Raw genomic sequence first — 20,479 nt, 5'->3', positions numbered from 1 at the left:
ATGTTTGCATGTCAGCAGGCAGCCTGACAAAGCTGAAGTGACAGACCATTCTGGGGTATTAGGGTATCTTTATCTAGTAGGACATTTTGAGGTTATTTAAGTAGCAACAAGTAGCTAGAGAACTAAGAAGTGTGTCTCTTTTCCAATGTAATGTCCTAATTAGAAGAAGTCTGTATGCACATATGAAAAAGTTAAATATCAAACTTATCAAACAAAAATGATGCTAGTAAGTTAACTCAGACACTAGGGACAGAAAATACCTCTAATCATCAAGGAAAATATAAAAGCCTAATGGGAAGAAATGGAGATGGGTAATGGACTGGAAGTCAAGGCTGTTTTCATAAGCAATTAGTTATCAACATTTGTGTAATTAATAGACCATGTGAAACTTTCCTTGTCATACAAAAGAAAATCAATTATTAGAATAATGTCAGGGAGGTCATAAGAGAAATGTTTACAAATATTTAAAATACAATTTGACAGTATAATATGTCAAATATCTAAATATGTAAAACAAATAATCCACCAATGACCATAAAAATTTAGAGTCATAATATATATTATTATATATTTCCATAGATACAAATAGGAAAATCTTTTAAAAGAAACTGTTTCATTAAAATCTGACATCAATACTTTGATCTAATTATCCCACCCTACAAATTTATTCTTTAAAAAAGTCATCTATGGGATATTTTATATTAATAATAATTCCATTTGTGATACTTATGGTTTAAATAAATTTGATTCAAGATATAAAATGTATTTTATTTTAATAATTATAAAGAGTGGGTGATGGACTAAATAATGGAACTTCCAGAAGACAGAAGACAAGAAAATCAGGAAACATGTAAAAGTAATCAATTTGTATATTGTAGGTATGCTGAGAAAAACAGATCTAAGGAGTAGCAGCAAAGAAGAAGGTTTTAAAACTGGGAACCAACCAGCTCACATTCGGAAGAAGAGAATTAAGGGATCCATTAGTTAATAAGGTACACAAAAATGAATGTCATGTAAACATTATTTCCAAAGATGAAAACTTTGGAAACATAACTTTAGAAAGAATGTACGCTAGTATCATTCATCTCTGTAAAAAAATAAAAACTTTAAATAAAAGTAAACATGACAAGGAAGAAAATCAAAATGAACATTGAGGTTGGAGAAATTCCAGTTCATTAAAACTTCTTGCATGTACTACATAAACAAAAGCCACATAGTGAAAAAAATTACGTAAAATAACACAAATTTTCACTTTCTCAATGTAAAACAAGATAAATAGAAAAGATTTAGTGGGCGTAGCAATGTATTGGATATTCAAATTAAGTATTTTTATTCATTAAAAAACCAAAATTAATATTTAATATGACAATAATTTGCACTGTTATCTTCAACATTGAGGAAGTAAAGGAGGAAAAAAGATAGATGGAGGAAGAAAGAAGGAAAGAAGGGGAGAGGAAAGAAGGAAGAAAGCAGGAAGGGAGGTTGGGGAGAAGAGGAATAGAGGAAAACAGAATAAAGAAAAAAGGAGCTGGGAGAAAGTCAATGTACATTACCAACAGAATAGGACACTTGTTGCAGAATTTCTATGCACTGTTGGGTGACTATATAAAGTGTACTTACTTTGTAAAACTGGGGTTTTCTTTTGATATTGGAAAGATAAGTCTGTAGGTTGATGTCTATATGCAGGTGGGGGCTGGCATGAATTAGTTCAAGGCCATGGTTAGACAGTAAAAAAATAAGCTGGAGAGGAGAAGAAAGGAGAATCAAGATGGAGACTGAGAAGGAAGACCCAGATCCGGGTGGTCTTGAGTTGCTAATGTAGTTGGGATGGATTTCTGCAGGCTAATTTATCTTATCTACTAGGCAGTTAATATCCTTATCAATTGGTTGTGAGTTTATTATGTGGGTGTATTGGGGATTGAGAATTTAACATATAAATCTGATTGTTGGGTTGCAGTTTGTTGAGTCTTGATTTTAACGGGTTGTTGGGAGTTTATACCAGAACTATTAGGGGGCAGATGTTGGGAATGTAAAAAGAACAGCAGAGATTTATGAGAGAGGACCAGGGGATGGATGCTATAAATGTGAGCAGAGTCCATAGTAAGAGAGCTGCGAGGTAGGTGGTCTCTGGGTGAATCTGGCATAGCAGTGACCTGCCTTGAGTACTAGATGGGTAGAGAGATTGCTACAGGGCTCATAGAGTAGCCATAGGCAGTGTGAGATGAGATGGAGCTTCCTGAGTGAGATGCTTTACTGACTGTGATAAAAATATCCCACAGATACCATGTGGGCCTCCAGTGCCAGCTAGCAATATAAATCCTCTTTCACCTTAGCAACTTTTTATGGGATAAATGGCTAAATATTTTATATAACTAAGAAACATCTTAATTATGTACACCAAAACATTTAAAAGGATTTATTTGTAAACCAGAGATAGTTCCTTTATCAGCCAAATGCTTAAAATATGAATGTCTTTCATAAATAATTTATGTCAACAGAATTATTGAGAAAATGCACTAGTAGAAAAAGGTAGAAGAAACGGAAGCCAATCTGTGTGACTGCGTTTAAAATATGTTTTAAAAAATCAATAAAAATTTATTGTGAATATAAGAAATAATGAAGAAGTATTGTTATAAAAATCAAGATGGAGTATTGTAGGAATATGAATGATAAGGAGGATAGATGGGGTAGATTTGAGAGTTGGTAGTAACATTCTTCTATTAGTGCTAATCTAGGGATTTGGTTTGTGATAAAGCATAACTGTAATTTTTGCTCCATTCGTATGAATACAGAGTATTTTTCAAATGATAAAGTCTATGAAGTGTATTTTTATCCTCACATTCTGTTCTGAGAAATGGGAGATATTTACATTTTAGTAGTGAACAGACGTCGTCTGAAATAATATTAACTTTACTAGATAAACTGATCATAACCTTAACATGAATTTAAAAAATATTTTATTATGGAATCTGTCTTTTCAAAGTCTATGTAAAAAATCACTTGGGACATGCTATGTGGCACTCTATTGGCTTCTATTACTTTATTAAAAATAATGTTGCTGTTTATTTTATGTGACTTACGATACATGGGTACAACATAACGTAATCAGAAACCAAAGTGAGTTCTGTTAACGAGGAATAAGATTCCTGTCTCCATCTTCTGAGGTCTTCTTCAATTTCTTTCCTCAGTCCCATGCTCATGGATTGGCAGGATTAATATAGTAAAAATGGCCATTTTACCAAAAGCAATCTACAGATTCAATGCAATCCCCATCAAAATACCAATCCAATTCTTCAAAGAGTTAGACAGAACAATTTGCAAATTCATCTGGAATAACAAAAAACCCAGGATAGCTAAAGCTATCCTCAACAATAAAAGGACTTCAGGGGGAATCACTATCCCTGAACTCAAGCAGTATTACAGAGCAATAGTTATAAAAACTGCATGGTATTGGTACAGAGACAGACAGATAGACCAACGGAATAGAATTGAAGACCCAGAAATGAACCCACACACCTATGGTCACTTGATTTTTGACAAAGGAGCCAAAACCATCCAATGGAAAAAAGATAGCATTTTCAGCAAATGGTGCTGGTTCAACTGGAGGTCAACATGTAGAAGAATGCAGATCGATCCATGCTTATCACCCTGTACAAAGCTTAAGTCCAAGTGGATCAAGGAACTCCACATCAAACCAGACACACTCAAACTAATAGAAGAAAAACTAGGGAAGCATCTGGAACACATGGGCACTGGAAAAAATTTCCTGAACAAAACACCAATGGCTTATGCTCTAAGATCAAGAATCGACAAATGGGATCTCATAAAACTGCAAAGCTTCTGTAAGGCAAAGGACACTGTGGTTAGGACAAAACGGCAACCAACAAATTGGGAAAAGATCTTTACCAATCCTACAACAGATAGAGGCCTTATATCCAAAATATACAAAGAACTCAAGAAGTTAGACCGCACGGAAACAAATAACCCTATTAAAAAATGGGGTTCAGAGCTAAACAAAGAATTCACAGCTGAGGAATGCCGAATGGCTGAGAAACACCTAAAGAAATGTTCAACATCTTTAGTCATAAGGGAAATGCAAATCAAAACAACCCTGAGATTTCACCTCACACCAGTGCGATTGGCTAAGATCAAAAACTCAGGTGACAGCAGATGCTGGCGAGGATGTGGAGAAAGAAGAACACTCCTCCATTGCTGGTGGGATTGCAGACTGGTAAAACCATTCTGGAAATCAGTCTGGAGGTTCCTCAGAAAATTGGACATTGAACTGCCTGAGCATCCAGCTATACCTCTCTTGGGCATATACCCAAAAGATGCCTCAACATATAAAAGAGACACGTGCTCCACTATGTTCATTGCAGCCTTATTTATAATAGCCAGAAAATGGAAAGAACCCAGATGCCCTTCAACAGAGGAATGGATACAGAAAATGTGGTACATCTACACAATGGAATATTACTCAGCTATCAAAAACAACGAGTTTATGAAATTCGTAGGCAAATGGTTGGAACTGGAAAATATCATCCTGAGTGAGCTAACCCAATCACAGAAAGACATACATGGTATGCACTCATTGATAAGTGGCTATTAGCCCAAATGCTTGAATTACCCTAGATCCCTAGAACAAACGAAACTCAAGACGGATGATCAAAATGTGAATGCTTCACTCCTTCTTTAAATGAGGAAAAAGAATACCCTTGGCAGGGAAGGGAGAGGCAAAGATTAAAACAGAGACTGAAGGAACACCCATTCAGAGCCTGCCCCACATGTGGCCCATACATATACAGCCACCCAATTAGACAAGATGGATGAAGCAAAGAAGTGCAGACCGACAGGAGCCGGATCTAGATCGCTCCTGAGAGACACAGCCAGAATACAGCAAATACAGAGGCGAATGCCAGCAGCAAACCACTGAACTGAGAATAGGTCCCCTATTGAAGGAATCAGAGAAAGAACTGGAAGAGCTTGAAGGGGCTCGAGACCCCAAAAGTACAACAATGCCAAGCAACCAGAGCTTCCAGGGACTAAGCCACTACCTAAAGACTATACATGGACTGACCCTGGACTCTGACCCCATAGGTAGTAATGAATATCCTAGTAAGAGCACCAGTGGAAGGGGAAGCCCTGGGTCCTGCTAAGATTGAACCCCCAGTGAACTAGTCTATGGGGGGAGGGTGGCAATGGGGGGAGGGTTGGGAGGGGAACACCCATAAGGAAGGGGAGGGGAGAGGAGGATGTTTGCCCGGATACCGGGAAAGGGAATAACACTCGAAATGTATATAAGAAATACTCAAGTTAATAAAAAAAAAAAAAGATTCCTGTCTCAAATGCTTAATCCAAATATATGGACTCTACTAATTTCTACCTCTTGTGGCTCAGTAGTGTTACTGATTGTGGTTACCTTCCTGATGATTTTTAAAAATAAAAACGATATTTAGTAAGTTGAATTAGTATAAAAATATGGAATGTAAATTTTTGGAACTCCAATTAGGTTCCATCTAATTGCTAGCAAATTTCATGGCCTTACTGTTCTTAACAGTTAAATAGTGTGTTTAGGGTTGAGGGACTGGCTACTATAGAAAAACAATTTCTTTTTGTGCTATGAAATTTACTTTTCTCTACATGGTTACTATCTACATGTTTGCATATTTTCCGTCTTTGTACGAAGTCAACTTTTATTTTAGAAGAAAACATGATCACGAAAATTTTCAGTATGGCTTGCATAAAGCTGAGGCATGTGAAATAAAATATCGATAATATTTAAAATGGCATTACCTCTTAATATGATAGATTTCAAATCCATCTTTATAACTGCTAATTTTAATGGACTAGTGATGTTTTTGGATGAAATATAAATTTCTTCAATGTGTTTCCCTGTAAATACAACGAACCAGTGTAGGTCACATTTCCCCTAAGATTTTTGATAAAGAATAACAACTCTTGGCATCTGCATTTCCTAGGTTCCTATTCCATTCATTCCCTTATCATTCAAATAGTAATTACCCCAAAGCCATTTTGACTACTCCAAAGAAAAATGGAAGACCCATAAATGCTCAACTGTCTTGAAAATAGTTTCATAAGTATTTTAGTTACAATAAAGTGGTGCTTATTTAATTTAATATGTGGTAGGAATTTCACAAATATGCTAAATCAATTCAATAATAAATGTTTTTATATCTTACTATTGTAAAAAAAAATACCACTTCACATGTAATGGCTCATTGACAAATATATAGGTCTACAATAAATGAAATAATTCATCTAAGAGTAGACACACTCATGTATGTCAGTTTTCCAGTCGTATTCATAATGCAAAACTGAAGTTTTATACCCATAGAACATCATAAAACCCACGTCCCAATTCAATTTAAGTATTGTTTGAGATTGTGCATATCCAGGAATACTAAATCAATGCATTCAGAATGGATCTAGCCCACTGTGGTTGTCTGAAGTTAATGTAATAATCTAAGATACATGCCTTTACACATTACAAAGTTTTTTATGTGTTTTGATTTTTCTTTTATTTCTACCACTATTGTGATTATTTATCCTTGTCTACCTATTTTGAATTGGTTTTGACTTACACCCTGATTTATGAAATCACTCACTGATTATTGAGAAGCATATCATTCAATCTCTACGATGTTCTAACATTTCTTTTCTTTGTTGTTGACTTCTATTTTAATGTCTTAATACTTTATAACATGGTGGCACACCCAGCTGCCAAGAGCTAGCTGCTTACTGCCTACCAAGCTTAGTTATATTTTTATATAAACATTATACTTATATTTATTATATTGTTTATTCATAAATATATAGTCAAATATGAATATATACATATTTGTATGATCATATATGCATATATACATTATATATGTGGGGGTATATATATACATGTGTGAATATGTAAGTATATGTATGTTTACATGTATATAAGCATATATACATGTATATGGTTATGAGTGGTCTTGAGTAGAAACCAAACTTTTAAAAGATGTTAGATATAGTTCAACTTTTTAAATTTACCTACTTCTCCAGAATTCAAATAAGATAGCAAATGTGGTTACATTTCCTAGTCTGAATCTTGCACATAAAATCTTCTGAAATCTTATTATACTTATGACCTTCTACTGTAGAAACTCTTAGAGTCTCTTCTAAAACATTAGCAATTACTCATTCTGCTTATTTGCTGATATCAGAATGAACATACAGATGTTAAGGTGATATGCAATATCTGAATATGGCCCCATGGAAGAGATCTGTTTTGTTTATCATTATGAAAAATGTCTTTCAAATTGAGCATCAATGCACAAATAATCCTGCAGATATTTTTCTTGAAATTCTCTTTTATGGTGGATATCTACAACCAGTTTTATATATTCATACAGAGTCAATAGCTTTTTAGATAGTAACTAATGTAGATCTGTCCTATCCTTTTTCAGTCTCTATTTCAACCACTGCAATTAACTTTTGATGATTTTATTGTTCCTGTACATTTTTAGAGAAGTTTTGTGTCAGTTAAAGAACTGCTAATGGAAAGCTATATTTATTCATGAGCATATGTACTTTGATTTTCATCAATGAAAAGTATGTTCTCAATGCATTATTTGCATTAAATGGACACCTTGAAAGCTCTGATTTCCTTTCCATCAGAAAATCCTAGAAAACTCACAACTATCTTCAGGTTTCATTGCATGCAGAGGAGAGTAGCAAATATAATTATTACAAATATATTAATATATACTTTTAATCAATGACTGAATAGTATCATGCTGAGATAATTATTTTTGGTACATGAAGACTGATTACATTTTCCTAATTAAACATTTTCCTAGGAGTTTTTGCATTTATATATTCACTGGATCATGACACAGATTAGCACTTACTTTTCAGCTTTTAAAGTTACATTTAGTATTTAAAAACCAAACTACACATTGTTCTTTCTGAAACATGGAGTGATTTATTGTCTAGAAAATATAACTACTGGCCATATAAAATGCAGTAAAAATATGTGTCAAATTAAGGCCATTTCAAATTTATGTAAATTATCACAATAATTTATAATATTCTCCTAAGGTTTTGAACACAAATTAGTCCAGTTGTTGAGATTTAAGTTAAAATTATACTTCTGACCAAATAGACATACTGCATCTATAAACATGTTTGTTACATGAAAGATGAATCAACAAAGCAATTAACTTTACACAAAATGAGTTGATATGTAAGATACAAAGTGACAACTCTATTGGGAAATCCTGCAAAGCAGAGTCTAGGACTAAGACTTAAACTCTAAATAAGACTTTTCCATGATGACAGATGGAGTCTGTTCTCATTAGTTATTTTTTTTAATTTATGAACTACTTTTTTGTTATGTAGTTTATGTATTTACAGTACATATTATTCCCTTTCCTAGTTCCCCCCTCTTGTTTCCCCTCCCTCTATGAGAATGTGACCCATAACACCCACCCACTCCTAACTCAACACCCTGGCATTCCCCTACATTATGGAAATGAGCATTCACAGGACCAAAGACTTCTACTCCTATTGATGCCAAACAATGCTATCCCCTGCTACATATGTAGCTGGAGCCATGAGTCCTCAAATATGTACTCTTTGGTTGGTGGTTTAGTCCCTGGAAGCTCTGGGAGGGGGTTCTTTTTAGTTGATATTGTTGTTCTTCCTATGGGGTTGCAAATCCCTTTAGCTCCTTCAGTTCTTTCTCTAACTCCTCCATTGAGTTCCCCAGGCTGAGTTTGATGCTTAGCTACAAGCATCTAAATTTGCATCAGTAAGGCTCTGGCAGAACCTCTCAGGAGATATCCATATCAGACTCCATCAACACACACTTCTTGGGGTCAGCAATAGTAACTGGGTTTGGAGGTTTCATAGGGGATAGATCCGCAGGTTGTTCAGTCTCTGGATGGCTTTTCCTTCAGTCTCTACTCTACTCATTGTCCCCATATTTCCTCCCATGAGCATTTTGTTCCTCCTTCTAAGAAGGACAGATGCATCCACATTTTGGTCTTCCTACTTCTCTGAGTTCTATTTCATTATGTAAATGAACCATGTTTTCTGTATCTATTCTTGCATTGTGGGATGTCTGGTTTGTGTCCAGCTTCTGGCCATCACAAATAAGGCCACTATGAACATGTTGGAACATTTGCCCCTGTGGCATGAAGGGGTATCTGTTGGATATATTCCCTGGTATAGCCAGGTCTTCTGGTACATCTATTTCCCATTTTCTGAGAAAACTCCAGATTGATTTCTAGAGAGGTTGTACTGATTTGCAATCCAACCAGCAATGGAGAAATGTTCCTCTTTCTCAACATCCTCACTACCATATGCTGTAACCCGAGTTTTTGATTTTACTTGTTCAAATTGGTGTAAGGTATAGTCTAATAGTTGCTTTGATTTCCATTCCCCTGATCACTAAGAACATTTATTTACATGCTTTTCGGCCATTCAAGATTCCTCTATTGTGAATTCTCTGTTTAGTTCTACGTGAAGCAGTAGACCTTGAAAGGTAGCGTGGTCCCTGGATGAGCTTAGGCAAGAAGTGCTGAAGACCCTGAAGGGATGGTAGGAGCTTTGCCTTCTCCCAAACACATGGCTTCTGTCACTAGCTGCAGCCCCCCCCCCCCCATAGATTTGTGGCCCTCATTCGTGTAAGGGCAATGCCCTAAGCTCCACACATATAGAAAAGGATGTGACCTGTGGTTATGAAGGCTCAAGAAAGATCTCCATGCTAATGAGGTACATAGAGGCCTGGAGGCATAGCCAATAAGCTTTTCTTCCCCGATATTCTCCCCCGAAAAGGGTTTATAATCTCAGTCTCATCCTGAGAAGTAGAGGAATGGTTTTACACATCCACTTTCTGCTATGACAATAAATCCCGTAAAAGCATCGACTGCCTCTTTTCATCGGCATCCAACCAGGAATGGGGGCCATGGAGAAGGTCTTTACGTATACAGCAGTCTACACTCCCATAGAAGGCTTCTTTATTTTCCCAGACATGATTAACACCAAATTCATTTCGGCTACCATCAAGCCCTGCAAGACCAGCTAGAGCATCCCCCTTTAACCCATGGCAGGGGTCAGATTCAGCCTACTGTCCCAGATTTCATTCTAGCTCTTCTCCAACTTCCAGTGATGCCAGGGTGTCCACGAGGCTGTGAACCCCATGACCACTTCACAGCCCTAGGACCCCTGAGCCAGCTCCAGCTCACCTGCAGAAAGTCATATACCAGAGCTACTCTATATCCCAACACTTACATGACAATGGCATGTGGTAAGTGCAGTCAACTCCCTTTGTGTCCCACCACGCCAAGCAGCAGGTAGAGCAGATGCAGGACCTATCCTAAAGCTCTATACCCCATTCTTGGAATGGGTTGTTTGGTATTTGGTGGGTAGCTTCTTGCGATATACATTTTGGATATTAGCCCTCTCTCAGTGGTGGGGTTAGTAAAGTTTTTTCCCATTCTGTAGGTTGCTGATGTGTTCTATTGACTATGTGCTTTGCCTTACAGAACCTTTTCAGTTTCCTGAGGTCTCATTTATCAATTCCTGATTTTAGAGTCTGTGCCATTGAAGTTCTGTTTAGGAAATGTTCCCGTATTTCTCCATTTAATTTGATATTGACTATTGGTTTGCTGTATATTACATTTAGGTATGGGTATTGAATTCCTGATCTCTACGATACTTTTAAAATGAAGGGGTGTTATATTTTGTCAAAGGCCTTTCATCATGTAATGAGAGTACAATGTGTTCTTTCTTTGAGTTTCTTTATATAGTGGATTATGTCAATGAATTTTCATATATTGAATAAATCTTATATTCCCTGTCCTAAAGCCCACTTTATCATGGTGAATTATGGTCTTGATGTGTTCTTTGATTCAGTTTACAAGAATTTTATCTAATATGAATGCAATGATATTCGTAAACAAGATTAGTCTGGTTACCCTTTTTTGTCCAGTTCTTGTGTGGTTTAGGTATCAGTAATTGTGACTTCATAGAATGAATTAGGTAGTGTTCCTTCTGTTTCTATTTCACAGAATTGTTTGAGGAGTGTTGGTATTGGCTCCTCTTTGAATGACTAGTAGAATTCCACACTAAGGCCATCTGACCTGGGATTTTTTTTTTTTTGGTTGGGAGATTTTTAATGACGTCTTCTATTTCTCATGGGATAGGGGCCTGTTTAGATAGTTTACCTGCTTTTGATTTAATTTTGGTATGTGGTATCTGTCTAGAAAATCATCTATTTCATCTAAACTTTCCAGTTTGTCTTTTGTCGTGGATCTGATGATTTTTTTTTACTTTCCTCCATTTCTGCTGTTATGTCTCCATTATCATTTCTGATTTTGTTAATTTGGATACTTTCTCTGGGCTCTCTAGTTAGTTTGGGGTTTATCTACCTCATTGTTTCATCAATGAACAAACTTTTTGCTTTGGTGACTCTTTGGATTGTCATTGATTATTTTGGTTTCTCCATCTATGATGGTTGAGATTTTTGTTGGGTATAGAATCCAGGGCTGACATTTGTGTTCTCTTAGGGTCTGTATCATCTCTGACCAAGCTCTTCTGGCTGTCAGTGTCTCTGTTGTGAAGTCTGGTATAATTCTCAGAGGTCTGCCTTTATATGGTACTTGATCTTCTTCCCTTACAGCTTTTCATATTCTTTCTTTGTTACATGCATTTATTATTTGATTATTATTATTTATTTTTTTGATTATTAAGTGAAGAGAGAATTTTCTTTTCTGGTCCCATCTATTTGGTTTTATATAGGCTTCTTGTACATTCATGGCCATCTCTTTCTTTAGATTAAGGAAGTTTTATTTTATGATTTGTTGAACATGTTTTTGAGTCCTTTGAACTGGGATTCTTTGCTCTTCTATATTTCTATTATTCTTAGAATGTTCTTCTCACTGTGCCCTGGATTTCCTGGATGTTTTAGGTTAGAAGTTTTTATGTTTTGGATTTTTTTGACAGTTGTGTTGATACCTTCCAAGATATCTTCTACACCTGAGACCTGAGATCCTCTCTTCTATCTGTTGTACTTCATTGGTGATGCTTACATCTATAATTCCGGACTTCTTTCCTAAGTTTAATATTTCAAGGGTTGCCTCTATTTGTGTTTTCTTTATGGTTTCTACTTTCAGTTTTAGGTCTTAGATTGCTTTTTTTTAGTTTCTTTACCTGTTTGATTATTTTTTCCTGTATTTCTTTAATGGATTTGTTTCCTCTTTAAGGGCTTCTACCTATTTCCCTGTGATTCCCTGTATTTCTTTCAGTGAATTATTTATATCCTCCTTAGAGGACACTATTACCTTCATGAGATAGCATTTTAGATCAGCTTCCTGATTTTCATGTGTTTTTGTGCATTTGTGTCTTACTGTGGTGGGAGAACTGGTTTCTGATGCTGCTGAAATATATATTGCCTTCTGTTGATTATGGTCTTATGCTTGTCTCTCGTCATCTGATTAACTCTGATGTTAGCTGGTCGGGGTGTTTCTGTGTGGAGCCTGCCTCCTGTGCCTTGCTTCTTCTAGGGTATAGCTTGCCTCCTTATGTTGGGCTTTACCATTTATTATCCTTTGTAGTGCTGGATTTGTAGAAAGATATTGTGTAAATTTGGTTTTGTCATGGAATATCTTGGTTTCTCCATCAATGTTAATTGAGAGTTTTGCTGGATACAGTAACCTGGGCTGGCATTTGTGTTCTCTTAGGGTCTGTATGACATCAGTCCAGGATCTTCTGGCCTTCATAGTTTCTGGCGAGAAGTCTGGTGTGATTCTGATAGGTCTCCCTTTATATGTTACTTGACATTTTTCCCTTACTGCTTTTAATATTCTTTCTTTATTTTGTGCGTTTGGTGTTTTGACAATTATGTGACGGGAGGTGTTTCTTTTCTGGTCCAATCTATCTGGAGTTCTGTAGGCTTCTTGTATGTCTATGGGTATCTCTTTTTTTCGGTTAGGGAAGTTTTCTTCTATGATTTTGTTGAAGATATTTACTGGTCCTTTGAGCTGGGAGTCTTCACTCTCTTCTATGCCTATTATCCTTAGGTTTGATCTTCTCATTGAGTCCTGGATTTCCTGTATGTTTTGGACCAGTAGCTTTTTCCGCCTTACATTATCTTTGACAGTTGAGTCAATGATTTCTACGGAATCTTCTGCTCCTGAGATTCTCTCTTCCATCTCTTGTATTCTGTTGGTGAAGCTTGTATCTACAGCTCCTTGTCTCTTCTTTTGGTTTTCTATATCCAGGGTTGTTTCCATGTGTTCTTTCTTGATTGCTTCTATTTCCATTTTTAATTCCTTCAACTGTTTGATTGTGTTTTCCTGGAATTCTTTCAGGGATTTTTGTGTCTCCTCTCTATGGGCTTCTACTTGTTTATTTATGTTTTCCTGGAATTCTTTCAGGGATTTTTGTGTCTCCTCTCTATGGGCTTCTACTTGTTTATTTATGTTTTCCTGGAATTCGTTCAGGGATTTTTGCGATTCTTTCAGGCATTTTTGCGATTCCTCTCTGTAGGCTTCTACTTGTTCTCTAAGGGAGTTCTTCACGTCTTTCTTGAAGTCCTCCAGCATCATGATCAAAAATGATTTTGAAACTAGATCTTGCTTTTCTGGTGTGTTTGGATATTCTATGTTTGTTTTGATGGGAGAATTGGGCTCCGATGGTGCCATGTAGTCTTGGTTTCTGTTGCTTGGGTTCCTGCGCTTGCCTCTCGCCATCAGATTATCTCTAGTGTTACTTTGTTCTGCTATTTCTGACAGTGGCTAGACTGTCCTATAAGCCTGTGTGTCAGGAGTGCTGTAGACCTGTTTTCCTCTCTTTCAGTCAGTTATGGGGACAGAGTGTTCTGCTTTCGGGCGTGTAGTTTTTCCTCTCTACAGGTCTTCAGCTGTTCCTGTGGGCCTGTGTCTTGAGTTCACCAGGCAGCTTTCTTGCAGCAGAAAAGTTGATCTTACCTGTGGTCCCGAGGCTCAAGTTCACTCGTGGGGTGCTGCCCACGGGCTCTCTGCAGCGACAGCAACCAGGAAGACTTGTGCTGCCATTTCCGGGAGCTTCAGTGCACCAGGGTTCCAGATGGTCTTTGGCTTTTTCCTCTGGCGTCTGAGATGTGTGTGCAGAGAGCAGTCTCTTCTGGTTTCCCAGGCTTGTCTGCCTCTCTGAAGGTTCAGCTCTCCCTCCCACAGGATTTGGGTGCAGAGAACTGTTTATCCGGTCTGTTTCCTTCAGGTTCTGGTGGTGTCTCAGGCACAGGGGTCCTGCCGCTCCTGGGCCCTCCCCCACGGGAGCCCAGAGGCCTTATACAGTTTCCTCTTGGGCCAGGGATGTGGGCAGGGGTGAGCAGTGTTGGTGGTCTCTTCCGCTCTGCAGCCTCAGGAGTGCCCACCTGACCAGGCGGTTGGGTCTCTCTCTCACAGGGTCTGGGGGCAGAGAGCTGCTGCGGGCCGGGATCCGCGGGGGTCAATATATACTATCTTATATGAGAACCCTGACACAATTCTGCAGAGGACTGCCTGTTTTGGCTCCGGTAAGGAAAACACACTTAGCCTCAAAAGAGTTGAGGTCCCAGGGAGTAGGGAGGTATGGTAGGGTGGTGGTGGTGGGGTAGGGACACTTTCCCTATTGAACAATGATGCAGAAGTCTAGGTAAAATAAACCCTTTGGGTCCCAACTTACTTTTGGTTATGGTATTTTATCAAAGTAATAGAAATTCTAACTGACCACTTACTGTGAGTCAGCCTGTCTTTTGCAAAGTTGTAATACTCATGTGATTGAGGAAAAATAGTTTTTTAAACAAATTCTTCTTAAACAACTGTATCACCACCTGCAAAACTATACACAGATTTTATATTCTATAAATATTAATTCAAATTAGAACTAAATATGAAATAAATATCTATACATATTAAAAATAAAAAAGAACATACAACAGCATGTTTTTGCATAAACTTTGATTAGATATAGGAGAACATCCTTAAATGAAGATTTATGACCTGTAAATCTAATCACAAGAGAATGAAGAAAATGAGAATAGACATTTATGTAGACATACGAAAATCATTATCCACAGTACTTAAAGAAATATTTAGCTAATAGTAATATAAAAACCCCAAATTTAAAATGTGCTAAAACATTCAGTAACCAATAAAGCCTCAAAAAAATTCATGGGTATAAAATAAGCATACACAAATGTTTCCTTGTAGACACTCAGCCCTCTGGCACTTATGACTCAATACTGAGCCTTTGGAAAGGGCCTATCTGAATACACACACACACACACACACACACACACACACACACATTACATATATTATAAATTTATATAAAAATTAGACATGTGTATAATTATACATAAAAGTGTGTATATATGTGTATATGAACACACACACACACATACATATTAAGGAAGAGCACCCTAAATCTCTTTTCCCTGAACCTTGGTTAGTTGTTTGTCTATGTTGTACCAGTAATGTACTATATACACCTTCTTTTGTTTGTGTGTTAAAAGTTGAGAAATGTTATAATGGCAAGTACATCATGGTAGTAGTTAACTACTTCGTGATAGGATTTGTGTTCAACTCCATAGATAAAGCCCATACCTGATACCACTGTCAGTCTTAGAACCTGTGGATAAACAGATACTAGTTACTAGTGAAGTACCTACTATTATTACTCTTCTAAATAGACAAGTATTAAAGAAACTTCTCATGACTTCTCATTACATTCATAAGAGATTCTAGGTACTAGAGGAATATCCACTATTATTACTCTCCTAAATAATCATAGTATCAAAGAATCTCTTCCTGACATCTCATTGTATGCATAGATTAAAGCAATGGGCAGAGTAGAAATCACATAATCATGCCCTCTAAAATATTTACTGAATAACAAGGCTAAAGTTGGAACTTATTTGATTTTCTTGCTGAAAATACATGCCTCATTTCAATCATTGAAAATTGTCAGATAAATTAAAAGCAAATCGAGAATACTCAGCCTACAAATAATATTCTTATTTTTAGTCTTTTTGATTCTCTGTGAGTTTCACATTAAATACCCTAGTCCTGCTCATATCCCTGTCCCTTCATATACATCCTTTGCCCTTGCCATCTCCCTCCAAAAGAGAATACACGAGCAAGCAAATAAAGAAACAAAAACAATGCATAGAAAAACATCTCATCATGGAAGCTGTATACACATCTACAGTATATCTTTCTTTCTATACATCTTATATGCAAATATTCATTGCAGTGGTCTGAATTGAGATCTCTAGATTCTGTGACAGCATCAATTTTCTATCTTCGTAGGGACTCCTCCTGGTTATCCTGTTGTTGCTCTGTGCCATGGAGATCTCTAAGTTTTGAACAACAGGACTGGCTCTTTCAAGAATACCAACCATTCACAGATAGTAGAGATTTGGGTTGGGCCAATTCAAGCCCTGAGTCTGGGTCTGGGTGGGAGCAGAGTTAGTCAGCTAGCCAGCTCTCCTTTATTTGAACCACTGGGGCAAACTCTCCAGCACTACTCCTGCTAGACCACCCAATGTTTAGTATTAACATCATGAAAAATAAGGAAGGATTGAAGAAGTTATGTTGTCTCAAATAAATTACAAAGAGAGCACAAGAAAACTCACAGATCCTCATTAGAATCCTAGAATAAACAAAACCTTACATTCATAGGAAAATGATGAATAGTGAGTAAAATTTGGTAAAATATTTCATTCTCAAATAACTAATCAAGCTAACAATTTTAATTGTGGTTTTATAACCTCACTTTCATTAGGTTTGACTTAGAGCACTGTGTTTTCCAGAGAACTGTGAACTACACATAAAACGGTTTTGAAAAAAATGTAAATGAAAAGCTTAATTAAAGGATGAAAATATGTTCACCTTAATTAGCTTTTCTGTCTCAAGTAAAATATGCAAGCTCAATACATATTACTCTAATGATAATATTAGGAACATTTTTCAGTTTTAAGTATACTTATAGTTAGAATATATTAATTTGAGCAGACATATTTGAAAGAAATGCATTCCAAATGTGTTAAGTTATAAACATTTGATGAGATACTGAATGAGGAAGTGTCATAATATAGCATTCATGTTCATAAATAAGAGAAATACCTAGTTAGGTACAGTGTATATTAAAAAGTATAAATTATTAATTGCAATCTTTTCGCAAACTTTTGAGATGCACAGTCAGCATTTTATAGTCCATATATTAAACCAGAGATCTTAATTTGTTGTTCTTGACTTTACAGATTCATTTAAAAGTTATCATGGCAATTTTCTATATAATTTAATTTCTATTTTATTCTGTGAAAATTAACATTATAACAGAGAAATATATCCAAAATATAAAACATTTAAGAATTTAAATTGAGTTCATTTCATTAAATATTCATATTTTCTTAATTTGAACTTAAATTGGAAATTCAAAATCATTTAGTACAATAAAGAATACTGAGTGTCTTTCGATCATTAGAATTCATCCCAATCATCACTTTAACATTAATGTTACCCATTTATTAAAGATTTAGAAACTCTGACAGCATCCAGTTTTTTTTTTTAAGTTTTTTTTTTTATTAACTTGAGTATTTCTTTTTTTTTTTTTTTTTTTTTTTTTTTATTAACTTGAGTATTTCTTATATACATTTCCAGTGTTATTCCCTTTCCCGGTTTCCGGGCAAACATCCCCCTCCCCCCTCCCCTTCCTTATGGGTGTTCCCCTCCCAACCCTCCCCCCATTGCCGCCCTCCCCCCATAGACTAGTTCACTGGGGGTTCAGTCTTAGCAGGACCCAGAGCTTCCCCTTCCACTGGTGCTCTTACTAGGATATTCATTGCTACCTATGGGGTCAGAGTCCAGGGTCAGTCCATGTATAGTCTTTAGGTAGTGGCTTAGTCCCTGGAAGCTCTAGTTGCTTGGCATTGTTGTACTTTTGGGGTCTCGAGTCCCTTCAAGCTCTTCCAGTTCTTTCTCTGATTCCTTCAATAGGGGACCTATTCTCAGTTCAGTGGTTTGCTGCTGGCATTCGCCTCTATATTTGCTGTATTCTGGCTGTGTCTCTCAGGAACGATCTACATCCGGCTCCTGTCGGTCTGCACTTCTTTGCTTCATCCATCTTGTCTAATTGGGTGGCTGTATATGTATGGGCCACATGTGGGGCAGGCTCTGAATGGGTGTTCGTTCAGTCTCTGTTTTAATCTTTGCCTCTCCCTTCCCTGCCAAGGGTATTCTTTTTCCTCATTTAAAGAAGGAGTGAAGCATTCACATTTTGATCATCCGTCTTGAGTTTCGTTTGTTCTAGGGATCTAGGGTAATTCAAGCATTTGGGCTAATAGCCACTTATCAATGAGTGCATACCATGTATGTCTTTCTGTGATTGGGTTAGCTCACTCAGGATGATATTTTCCAGTTCCAACCATTTGCCTACGAATTTCATAAACTCGTTGTTTTTGATAGCTGAGTAATATTCCATTGTGTAGATATACCACATTTTCTGTATCCATTCCTCTGTTGAAGGGCATCTGGGTTCTTTCCATTTTCTGGCTATTATAAATAAGGCTGCGATGAACATAGTGGAGCACGTGTCTCTTTTATATGTTGAGGCATATTTTGGGTATATGCCCAAGAGAGGTATAGCTGGATCCTCAGGCAGTTCAATGTCCAATTTTCTGAGGAACCTCCAGACTGATTTCCAGAATGGTTTTACCAGTCTGCAATCCCACCAACAATGGAGGAGTGTTCCTCTTTCTCCACATCCTCGCCAGCATCTGCTGTCACCTGAGTTTTTGATCTTAGCCAATCGCACTGGTGTGAGGTGAAATCTCAGGGTTGTTTTGATTTGCATTTCCCTTATGACTAAAGATGTTGAACATTTCTTTAGGTGTTTCTCCGCCATTCGGCATTCCTCAGCTGTGAATTCTTTGTTTAGCTCTGAACCCCATTTTTTAATAGGGTTATTTGTTTCCCTGCGGTCTAACTTCTTGAGTTCTTTGTATATTTTGGATATAAGGCCTCTATCTGTTGTAGGATTGGTAAAGATCTTTTCCCAATCTGTTGGTTGCCGTTTTGTCCTAACCACAGTGTCCTTTGCCTTACAGAAGCTTTGCAGTTTTATGAGATCCCATTTGTCGATTCTTGATCTTAGAGCATAAGCCATTGGTGTTTTGTTCAGGAAATTTTTTCCAGTGCCCATGTGTTCCAGATGCTTCCCTAGTTTTTCTTCTATTAGTTTGAGTGTGTCTGGTTTGATGTGGAGGTCCTTGATCCACTTGGACTTAAGCTTTGTACAGTGTGATAAGCATGGATCGATCTGCATTCTTCTACATGTTGCCCTCCAGTTGAACCAGCACCATTTGCTGAAAATGCTAACTTTTTTCCATTGGATGGTTTTGGCTCCTTTGTCAAAAATCAAGTGACCATAGGTGTGTGGGTTCATTTCTGGGTCTTCAATTCTATTCCATTGGTCTATCTGTCTGTCTCTGTACCAATACCATGCAGTTTTTATCACTATTGCTCTGTAATACTGCTTGAGTTCAGGGATAGTGATTCCCCCTGAAGTCCTTTTATTGTTGAGGATAGCTTTAGCTATCCTGGGTTTTTTGTTATTCCAGATGAATTTGCAAATTGTTCTGTCTAACTCTTTGAAGAATTGGATTGGTATTTTGATGGGGATTGCATTGAATCTGTAGATTGCTTTTGGTAAAATGGCCATTTTTACTATATTAATCCTGCCAATCCATGAGCATGGGAGATCTTTCCATCTTCTGAGGTCTTCTTCAATTTCTTTCCTCAGTGTCTTGAAGTTCTTATTGTACAGATCTTTTACTTGCTTGGTTAAAGTCACACCGAGGTACTTTATATTATTTGGGTCTATTATGAAGGGTGTCGTTTCCCTAATTTCTTTCTCGGCTTGTTTCTCTTTTGTATAGAGGAAGGCAACTGATTTATTTGAGTTAATTTTATACCCAGCCACTTTGCTGAAGTTGTTTATCAGCTTTAGTAGTTCTCTGGTGGAACTTTTGGGATCACTTAAATATACTATCATGTCATCTGCAAATAGTGATATTTTGACCTCTTCTTTTCCGATCTGTATCCCTTTGATCTCCTTTTGTTGTCTGATTGCTCTGGCTAGAACTTCAAGAACTATATTGAATAAGTAGGGAGAGAGTGGGCAGCCTTGTCTAGTCCCTGATTTTAGTGGGATTGCTTCAAGTTTCTCTCCATTTAGTTTAATGTTAGCAACTGGTTTGCTGTATATGGCTTTTACTATGTTTAGGTATGGGCCTTGAATTCCTATTCTTTCTAGGACTTTTATCATGAAGGGGTGTTGAATTTTCTCAAATGCTTTCTCAGCATCTAATGAAATGATCATGTGGTTCTGTTCTTTCAGTTTGTTTATATAATGGATCACGTTGATGGTTTTCCGTATATTAAACCATCCCTGC

The sequence above is a fragment of the Rattus norvegicus genome, chromosome 2, assembly GCF_021556685.1.
Source record: "Rattus norvegicus strain SHRSP/BbbUtx chromosome 2, alternate assembly SHRSP_T2T, whole genome shotgun sequence".
Taxonomy (NCBI): domain Eukaryota; kingdom Metazoa; phylum Chordata; class Mammalia; order Rodentia; family Muridae; genus Rattus; species Rattus norvegicus.
The sequence above is the reverse complement of the archived record's forward strand: the minus strand, read 5'-3'. Positions refer to the sequence as shown.